This window comes from Halyomorpha halys, unplaced genomic scaffold (assembly GCF_000696795.3).
Source record: "Halyomorpha halys isolate HHAL.00 unplaced genomic scaffold, Hhal_1.1 Scaffold479.1, whole genome shotgun sequence".
NCBI classification, from domain to species: Eukaryota; Metazoa; Arthropoda; class Insecta; order Hemiptera; family Pentatomidae; genus Halyomorpha; species Halyomorpha halys.
Window position 1 is genome coordinate 194,614 of NW_027109057.1, and position 10,569 is coordinate 205,182.

A 10,569-nucleotide genomic window follows, 5' to 3' on the forward strand; every position below is an offset into this window, starting at 1 on the left:
ATGATTTACTTTAAAGGTTCTATCAGTGAGGTAGGAGCGGATTATAAGGAAATATGTTGGGAGGTAGGAATCAATGTTATAATTAAAATTTAAAAAAATATAAAATAAATAGATAAGAATAATGCTTCTTAATTAAAGGGAAAGGTAAAATTAATAACATTTGTAGACATTGGTTGCTTTAAGGACCTAGTTTGGATTTCATGAGACTCTACATGTTCCTTGCAGAAAATTTCCTGTGATGAAATTACTTACAGTATTTTTATAATTTTTCGTTCTCTTTTCATTACATAGTCATAACTGTCAATATTGTGTATAATTTTTCGTAATCAGAAAATCTGTAGGTAGCTTCTAAGTAGTATAGAATGAAAACTTTCAACAATCTCATTCCCTATTATCCCACTCCCTACAATCTCACTCCTTAAAAATATTTAAAAGAATAAAATTTGTTGAGAGTGAGGAAGATTTTAAGAATCTGAGGAAGACCTTGAGAAACCAAACTTTTATAAATTTAATTTGTTAAAATGGATGGAAACTGTTACTCCTCCGAAGGTAATCAGTACTAGCCAATTTATGGTTCATTTAGGTTTAACATAACTCCATACGTTTAATAATTCCTGAGATAAAGTTTTCAAAAACCAACATTTTCTTGTAAACCATGAGAAATCTAAATTGTACAAATTTATTTTTCAAACATCATGGAAACTATTACTCCAACAAGGATAATAGTTCATGATAATCTATATCAAATCAAGAATTCTCTATGGAGAATTTAACTAAGTTTAATTTAATCCCTAATAGTAACAGGTTCCAAGATATTAACCAAAATAAATTCAAAAAATGTTAATTTTTCGGTCTAGAATGACATAAGTAATAAATCGCTTTCAAACCTCCTCCTAAAATGTATTTTATATATCCTTACAAAGAAAGACTTAAATCTTTATTTGTAACAAAAGGAGTAGTTAATTGGCCCGTATAGTTCTGCTAATATATTTTAACCAAACATAGGCTGTGGGTATTATGGATGTTTCGGGTTGTACAACAGACAAGAAGAACCTAAGTCCCAGCTCTAGATTTATAAATTTAAGAACTGAAGTGTTCTTCATTTATTTATTTTTTTTAAATCGTATAATACTTAAAGAATATGATAATTTATGGTCCAAGAAATTTAACTTAATTTAAATATTAAGAATATAAATTTTGATGTTATATTTTACCTTCTCTTTTTTTCACTACATACAGATTTATATTTTTTTACTATCTCTTAGATTTAGATTTATTTATAGATCTCGCTCTTTACAAACGAAAAAATTTCAAACATTGATATTAAGTGTAGATATACATTTAGAACTTGATGAAGGACCCATAAAGTGGCTTTGCATGAAAAGAAAAGAAAATCCTGAAAATCGTTAGATTTAGATAAAGCTGACCCGAAAATTACTCATCATTTTTAATTGGGGCAAATATTTGCTTTTTTTCTAAAAATATGGCTATGAGTGTTGTGGACACTTTGGGATGAATAATGGATGAACTATACAAATAATAATCAGCCGTGAACCTGAGGATCTTTAAGAGAGAGGTTTCTATACCTTTCAGTTCAGCGATATGATAATGAGTCATAGTGCTGTGGATAGATGTTGACATATTGAAACAGATCAAAGATAGTACAACTTACTTCAACAGCCCAAGAAACGATTAATTAAATATATGTAGTTCACTACTCTAAGACCGTTCAACAAAAATAGTATAAAAGAAAAATGGGTATCACCAGGCGCTTTTATAGTCTTGTAGTTTTAATTACTTTTGGCGCCTGAATTGATGATATACCGAAGTATTATTTTCGAAATCTAAATAAATAATTATTGAAATATGTTAATTATTTCCTACTATTTGATAGGGTCAAGAATATTTTTTTCTATAATATTCCAATTGTTATCTATCCATATACCGTTTCGAATGACAACGTGTCTGCAGTTTTAAATTCACTAAAAAGTATATCAGAATGAAATGTCCTAATTTAAAAAGTCCTACAAACGCTCTAGTTGATTGAGTTATCAAAAAGGGTCGATAATTTTGACAGGAACTCGTTTAGATTAAATCTATACAACTCGTGACAGAGGAACAATCGCAACGACCCGTAAGGCCGTGCAAATATATTTGTTGGTGTGAAGGGCGCTTCGGTTGGTTGCGCTACGCTGCGTGGGACCAACTGGGCTGGAGAGGGAATCACAGTCAGACTGTTTATTAGCCGATATTGTGCCTGGATTTAATTAATTACATTAATAATTATATACTAATATTAATTTTTAATTAATGATAAAAAAGATTTTAATTAAAAACGCAACTAAGAACGCGTTTAAAACGAACAAAACCCACTCAACCAATAACTATGCACTATATCAGAGCACATCAAATTCAACGAAAAGCTTCCCTGATTTATGGCCGAGTTCCGTGTCCTTCCGTTGTTAAAACTTCTTTACTTGCCAATGTGCTCACTTGTATCCCTGGGGTTAAATCAATCGTGAAGTGACATTCATTCTGAAGTGAACAACGAGGAATTGTGACTTTGCCAATTGTCGTTGTTGGCCAAATCTACAATAGCTGGTAAATTCCAAACTTCATCTGGATCGTAGGTGAAATAGTATTTAGGAATGTGGTATTTTAAGGCTTTCAAGACATAAAATAGTGTTGAATCGTAAAAAAATGTACGGAATTTTCATTTCTCATAGTAAGTTAGATTTGTAATTCATAGCAATATAATCTTTTACACCCAAGGACGGGGGTTCGCATTCAACCATACTGAAGATAATAAATAAAAGCAAATAAATGATCCTAATAAAATAAAAGATAAATTTAAATTAAATGAATAGTAATAAAAATATGGACATTAAATAAACATGAGTACATAAATGAGTTAAATCATAGCAAAATAAGTAAAAAACTACAACATAGCAATCCTTGTGACAAATTATGGGTTCTCATTATTTAACTGGTAAGATAATTCATATTTATGGAATACTGCTCTCTCATTTATATTTATAAATAAATATTTTGTAGGAACTCAGGGTTAGATTTCTTTAATGTTTTAAATTGGATAATCAAATAATGTTTTCCTTGTCTGTTGGCATTTGCATATAAATGATTGCATTATTTCTACTTGATATTGTGGTTTTGGTAAAATATTCAGTATTAGATATAATAAGTAGTTCGGGTGAATTTAAATTTTTTTATTGATGAGATGACTTTTTAAAGAACTTTATTTTCTTTATAGATTTAAACAGGTTACAAATATTGTTATGACTGCAAGGTGTAACACAGTTAAATTTATTATAATTAAAAGTTTAGATATTAATAAAATAGCGACAAAATAAGTTAATTTTTACTGAAACTTTTGATCTGGGCAGAATAGCCTGCAAAAGGGTTTTTAAATATTTTATAAGAGTGTTAATTGGTTTTTAAGTTTTTCCTTGAGGATGGCCGAATAGCCGAAACATTGGACTTTTAAGAAAATAAAGAATATTTTGAGACTTTTATTTTGATACATTTAAATAGTAATCACCAGTCTCAAAAAAGTGAAAAGTTTATATTTAAAGATTTTATTTAGCTATTTGCTTAAATCAAAAGCTATTTCAGGACGATATCAATGACGATAATAGCATTATGGTATAGGCAAAATGATCTAATTCCAAAAAAACAAATTTTATAACCGATTTCAAAAGCCATATACCAATAAAAATTTCACAACTATCTAACACTAATCAGCATTCGACTGATACATAGGGTCACATTGTATACTATTGGAATTTCAACAATTGACCTTCAAAGGAATAAAAGGAGGAGACGAAAAAGGTATTGGCTGATGGACGTCATTCTATTAGACTATCCTTCCCCATCTCTCGCATTCCCTTATCATCCTTTGTAGAAGAAAAACTTTCTGTTAGTCAATACAATATTAAAGGCATTAATTAATATTAGGAACAATAATATTATTTTATTAGTTACTAACTGACCCGGCAAATGCTTCGCTATTGCTATATTTGAGTTTGTATATGAATTTAATAAACACATTTGATAATTTGTTATAAATAATTGTATATAGTTAAATTTGGTATAAACTGTATATAATTTATTATTATAATTCGGTAACATAAATTAAACCAATATGTGCGATTAGGAACGAGATAGAAACTGTTTGTGAAACCAAGTTGATATTCGTTTTTGAACCTCAAGAAACACTTAAATACGAATTTTGAAAAAGCTTCAAACAGAATACAAGACATTTCAGAAATACATCTCACATCAAATATAATGTATTTAAGGTAGTCACGTGTTTTCCAGTGGTGTGATATGTCTTTTAGATTAGTCATTTTTAGACTGAAGTTGCGGGATTAACTATTTCAGGTCAGGTATCTTATCTCTTCATGTCCTGAGAATTACTGAATCGGAGAACAGTTGACTGATTAGTTATTTGTTTGTATTTGAGAGACTTTGGGGTTTGTTTTGTAATCTTGAGATAATATTGAAACTTTTTTTTTTCCAATATTTAAAATATAATTGTGAAGAATAGATAAATTTCACCGGTTTAGGAAAATTTATGATCTCTGTGTAATCAGTGAAATGATTAAGGATTTAACAAAATGGTTTCGGGTACAGCTAAAATATTTTATTCCAATATCCCTTATATGACAGAAAAAATAAATATGACAAACTTGGTTCAGCTTGAGATGCCAGACTCCTGCACCACTGCGGGCCACAATAACAGCCTAATGCGGATCTCTTCGGATCGGTGCCACCGAATATTAACATCCCCAATACTGCAGAGCTTTACTGCCACCCAATAGCTCCTAAAAATTCTGCAGAAACTTGTCCCGGAAAATTCATTTTCTTAGTATTTCTAAATAGTCTCCTTAAGTAAGGATGTATATGTGTAATATCCTAATACTTATATCGTAACATATAGTGCAAGAGCCGGGAAGAAAAAAAGGCAGTTATCTCACCCCAATTTTTGATTACTTTAATGAAAACTATGTATAATTAATAGTCAAAATTGATGAGTCTGCCAAGTATAGGTAGGGGGAATAAAAAATGGTGGCAGTTTCAAAACCTTAAAAAACACTAATTTTTCATTCGGAGCTCTATATCTTAAAAAACACTAGAAAACCTAAGAGCACATTATTTAAAGAAGAGTAAATTTCCTTAAATATTAGCCTTAAAAGAGCTATTTACGACCAATAGTTCTCGAGATATAGCTTTTTAAAAAGCAAAATTTCTTAAAAATCTACGGAAAGATTAGTAGTTCGTTCATTTATTTTGAGAAGTCTATATCTCAGGACCTATGTGACGTGCAGATATCTATTAGCACTCAAATTAAAGCTAGTATAATGGACTATACAGAAGTTTATGACCTTTACCTTCGTAGGAACAGTAGTTTTCATGATATATGCTAAAATAAATTGATTTATGTTAATTTCTAGTTGTTCGTATAAAATGTTGGATTTTTGAAAAAATATATCTCTAGATAAGATCCATAAGACGCACATATGTCTGCCAACACTCAAAATAAAGGAAATTTAACTTACAATAAAGTAGTTTATGACACTTATCTTCGTAGGGGTAGTAGTTTTTATGATATTCACATATGAATATAAATTTGGCAAATAAAAATTTGTCCTAACAACTATAAATCAATTTATATTAGCAAATTTCCTGAAAACCATTACTCCTACGAAGATAAACATTGAAAAGAATTTTATAGCTCATTAAACTAGCTTTGATTTGAGTGCTAATAGACATCTATACGTCAAATGGTTTTTGAGATATAGGCTTTTCAAAATAAATTCACTAACTACTGATCTTTCAGTACGTATCATACAACATTTTTATGAAATGTTGCTTTTTAAAAAGCTATATCTCGAAAACTATTTAACGTAAATCACTCTTTTAGGGCTCATATTTTAGCAAATTTTCTCATCTTTAAATGACGTTCTCTTAGGGTTTCTTGTGTTGTTCCTACTTTTTAAGATATAGAGCTCCGAATGAAAAATTAAATTTTTTTATCGCTTTCAAACAGCCGCCTTTTTTTATTCCCCCTACGTATATATCCCCCCCTATATGTATATTTATACCCACTCATATCAAATGTTGTTCAATGTAATTATCTTAAGCATTAAGACTAGGCTTGGCATTTATCTTCCACAACAGTAGTGGCCAAACTATTAATGTCAGTGCCCGGGCTTGCATAGACATTTAGCTTAATAAAACCACAACTCACCAACATATTTAGATCTAACTTTTATAAAGAATCCAAAATAAATTGTGAGGTGTAGATAGTTAATCATGGATTACTGATGACAGAAGACAGAAGGTTGGGGTGTGCGGTCAGCTAAGAAAAACATAAATAAACAAAAAAATATTTTAGATTCAAATGTGTTTTCAATTTTTTTAGACACTGCTTACATATCTTCTTACTTATACTATATTTCATCTTTCACTATTATCAATATGCTACTATCTAATTACATGATTATTAATCAATTATTTTGTATAGTTCCAAATTTGTTTGTATACTATTTCTTTTCAATTTTATGTTTCTCTAAATGATGGTTGCTATCTCTTATTTTCTACAGCCCTGATGATGACGTCGAATCGTCGGCATAAATAAATATTTTTCTGTTTATTTTTGTTTTTCTTTCCTGACCGCACCCCCTGACCACCTTCTCCAATTAAAATATATTGTAATGATATCCTTAAAAAACTGGAAGATAGATACATTTACAGCATTAGATATTAAAAATGTCAAACTATTCGATATGAATATGTTTTTGACAACTAAAAGTAGTTATGAACTAGAGTGAACATTCAGACGATTAATGACCAGACACATAAGAATAAAGATTTTGAATGTAATATTGTTATAAAATGGTTTCATCCCATGATTTTAAATTGTATTTTCTGTCATAGGTATATGAATAGGAATGTAGGTGTATGAATAAAATCTTTTTATTCTAAATAAGTTTTATGTTTATCACACAATCGTTTACTTTAGATTTTAATCAATTTCCACAAGTTCCATTGACGTTTTTTAATTTTTACGAATAATATTTTTCTTCAAAATCTGGTATCAAGGTTATCTTGAATCTATTTTTATAAACTGATGATATGTTAGAGTTAAAGTTCTATTTTTTTCCTAAGATTACAGCAAATACGAAAATTCTCCTCGACAGGGAACTTTTTTTTTTATTTAGAGTATGTTGATTTAGAGTAAATAATAAAACTGAACAGTAAACATTTCACTGGATGTAAGTTAATTCCCGCCCCTTCATAAGAAGGGCGTAAAACAATGGAAACATCAAGACAAGTTTTATTGTTGCGAAGTTTTCTCGTATGAGTTCCTGCAACGCTCGCTAAAATCGATGTTGTTGAATGAATGTGTCGTTATGACCGATCAGTCCTTATTAACAAGGTTGTTATATCCAACAAAAAAATACATTGCTAATGGTTTGAGAATCACTAATCAGGAAATATTCGTCGTTATAACCGATGGGCCGTTATATCCAAGGACATGATAAACGGTAATCAGTGTATATTTATTTTTAAATCTTTATTATGACCTGTTGCGTTTTGATATGTTTTGACCTGTTTATTTATAATCTTATTTATTTTTTTTTTAGAATTATTTCTGGGTAATCCAAAAATACTCCAGGAAAAATGTCGATACTTAAGAAATATGTAGTCTGAGCTGTGTAAAGAACATAATTTTCTAGTGTTTGATATTTCTTCCTGAATTTATAGATAAAATAACTGAATCATTATCATGTTAGATCACATTTTATTTTTGATCCGATGCTAGGAACATTGTTAGAGTAGTATGTAACACAATGAGGTAAAATCGCAATTTGAATTTTTACAAACTAAAAAATTATAAAATTATTATTAAATGTTTTTTTTTTCTTTTTGAGCTGAATTATAAAACTATTTGATGTAGATTTTTTAAGTTGATTATTTACAATGTTAAATAAATATTGCTAAAAATATATCTATCATTTTTTATCAATTTAATCGATACGTCAGAAGCGATTAAAAGTGGGAAAAAAAGAGGGAAAATTTCCCTACAGCTGTTCGTTTTCACTACATCTCATCGCAGAGGTCTCCTATTGAAAAACGCCTTTCTAAATTAATTACAAAAGCTTTCATCTTTCTTCTGATAAGAATGTCATTAACAATAATGATAGATGCGTTTTATCAATCAGCTGTTAAGCACCATATGTTTAAAAGTTTTTCTATTAATACCATTTAATCAACGGAATTTAGAAAAAAGAATTATTTTTCTTTTATTTATCTATTGATATCTATTACTGTATTTACATAAAAATACATCTAGTAAATTTGATGTAAGATCATAATGATATGATACAGAAATGTAGAGAAACTACCCATTGGTAGCAATCTAATAATATGTCTACATTAGAAAGTCTCGAGGCCATCTTCTTTTCAGGCGCCTCGTTGGATTGTCAGTAATAAACGAGAAATCAAGGTTAGAAACTAGTGCGTTTTGGTCGTTTGGGAGTTTAAAAAGTGTTAAAGTTTTAAACTAAAATTGTAGATTGTAGGAAGATAGTCCAGGTGGCGGTCAACAAAGGTATCAAAATAGTAAAAGAAAACTATTGTTACTATACTATTGGTACTATTGTTAATCAACGTGTCACCCAACTTTTCAGGGCTAAATGAAATAACAAGATACAAACATTATAGAATTGACAAAACATTAAAATAAAAAACATTTCAAAACAATTGTTATGTATATAAAGTATATAAAAAAGAAATAATAATAACGATATAAGGAAGTATATGTGTAGCTGGACTGAAAACCAGTTACTAATAAATATAAGGTAAATATCAGGTGTGATAAAAGTTCTAAATAATAAATAAATAAATAATAAATTGTAGGGTAATACTCATAAAAAATGGTTATAAATATGTTTAGAAGGTAGGACAGATAGGTGAAGTAAATATGGCATAGGTGAGGTATAGTAATATGTAAAAGGGAGATATTAAAAAAATTAACCTGTCAGATTGAGCGAACGACAGAGAAAAAGGGGGAAGTCGAGTAGAAAATGTCCCCATTTCCTATGGCAGGGTAAAATTTTTTATAATTTATAGATAGGAATTTCATTTAGCTCTGACGAATCCCAGTAAAATATGGCGAAACGTAATAGTTTTCTTTTACTATTTTGATAGCTTTATTGATTGTCACCTGGAATATCTTCCTACAATCTACTTCATACGGTCAACTATCTTCCTACAATCTACTTCATACGGTCAACTATCTTCCTACAATCTACTTCATACGGTCAACTATCTTCTTCCAATAAAATTGTTAATGATATCTGGGAAAAAATTGATTCCTAAACTTATTCCCTGGTTTAATAGTAATAAATGTTTTATTACTTTAATAAAAAAAGTAAGGTTCCCAATCAAAATTGATGACTCTGCCAATTTTTAGGAGAATAACAACGGGTGGCTGTTTCGAAATGTTACAAAAAATTAATTCTTCATTCGGAGCTCCGTATCCTTTAAAACTACCTACAAAACAAAATTTAATTAAATTAAATGAAACCATTTAAATTATCGTAAATTTGCTAAAATATGAGCTGTAGTAACAGTTCTTTACGTTCAATCATGAAATATAATTTGGTTTGAGAAGAAGAAGGTGGAAAATAAATTTAAAAAAAAGATAATACTTGAGATATATTGTATTTAGTTAGGATATAGTTATAGTAGTATCTTGTACCTTTAATTAACATATGCTAGTGTTTATACATCATGGATTGATAATTATGCTGTATGTTCTAGCAACCAATGCATTTCTCTCAAGACACAATTATGAAAAAATCAACGTTCTTTTCCAAATAGACCAAAATTAATAATTTGTGAATTTATTTTTGTAAATAAATTCGGGGGATACGGTTCCTCCGGACGACGTACTGATGTCTGTTAGCTCTTAATTGAGTATTTGTAGCAATAGTAGGAGTACCCGTTTCCGTGTTATCCACCAAAATTAATACATACAGTGTTGATTTTGCGACGTTCCAAAAGAGCTTTCTGTTTATAAAAAACTATACCACAGCAACAATAAGGCGTACACATACTTATTAACACTAAAATTAAAGCTAGTTGAATATACTTTAAAAATGTTGATAACGTTTGTTTTTGTAGGAGCAGCAGTTTCCATGATATTTGCCAAAATTAATTCACTAAATATTGATATTTCGCCTTTTAAAAAATGATTTTGGTTTATAAAAAACTATACTACAGCAACAATTAGGCCTACAGATGCCTATTAATACTCAAGTAAAAGCTAGTTGAATATACTTTTAAAAAAGTCGATAACGTTTGTTTTTGTTGGAGCAGCAGTTTCCACGATATCTGCCAAAATTAATTCACTAAATATTGATATTTCGCCTTTTAAAAAAAGATTTGTGTTTATAAAAAACTATACTACAGCAACAATTAGGCGTACACATACTTATTAACACTAAAATTAAAGATAGTTGAATATACTTTAAAAAAGTT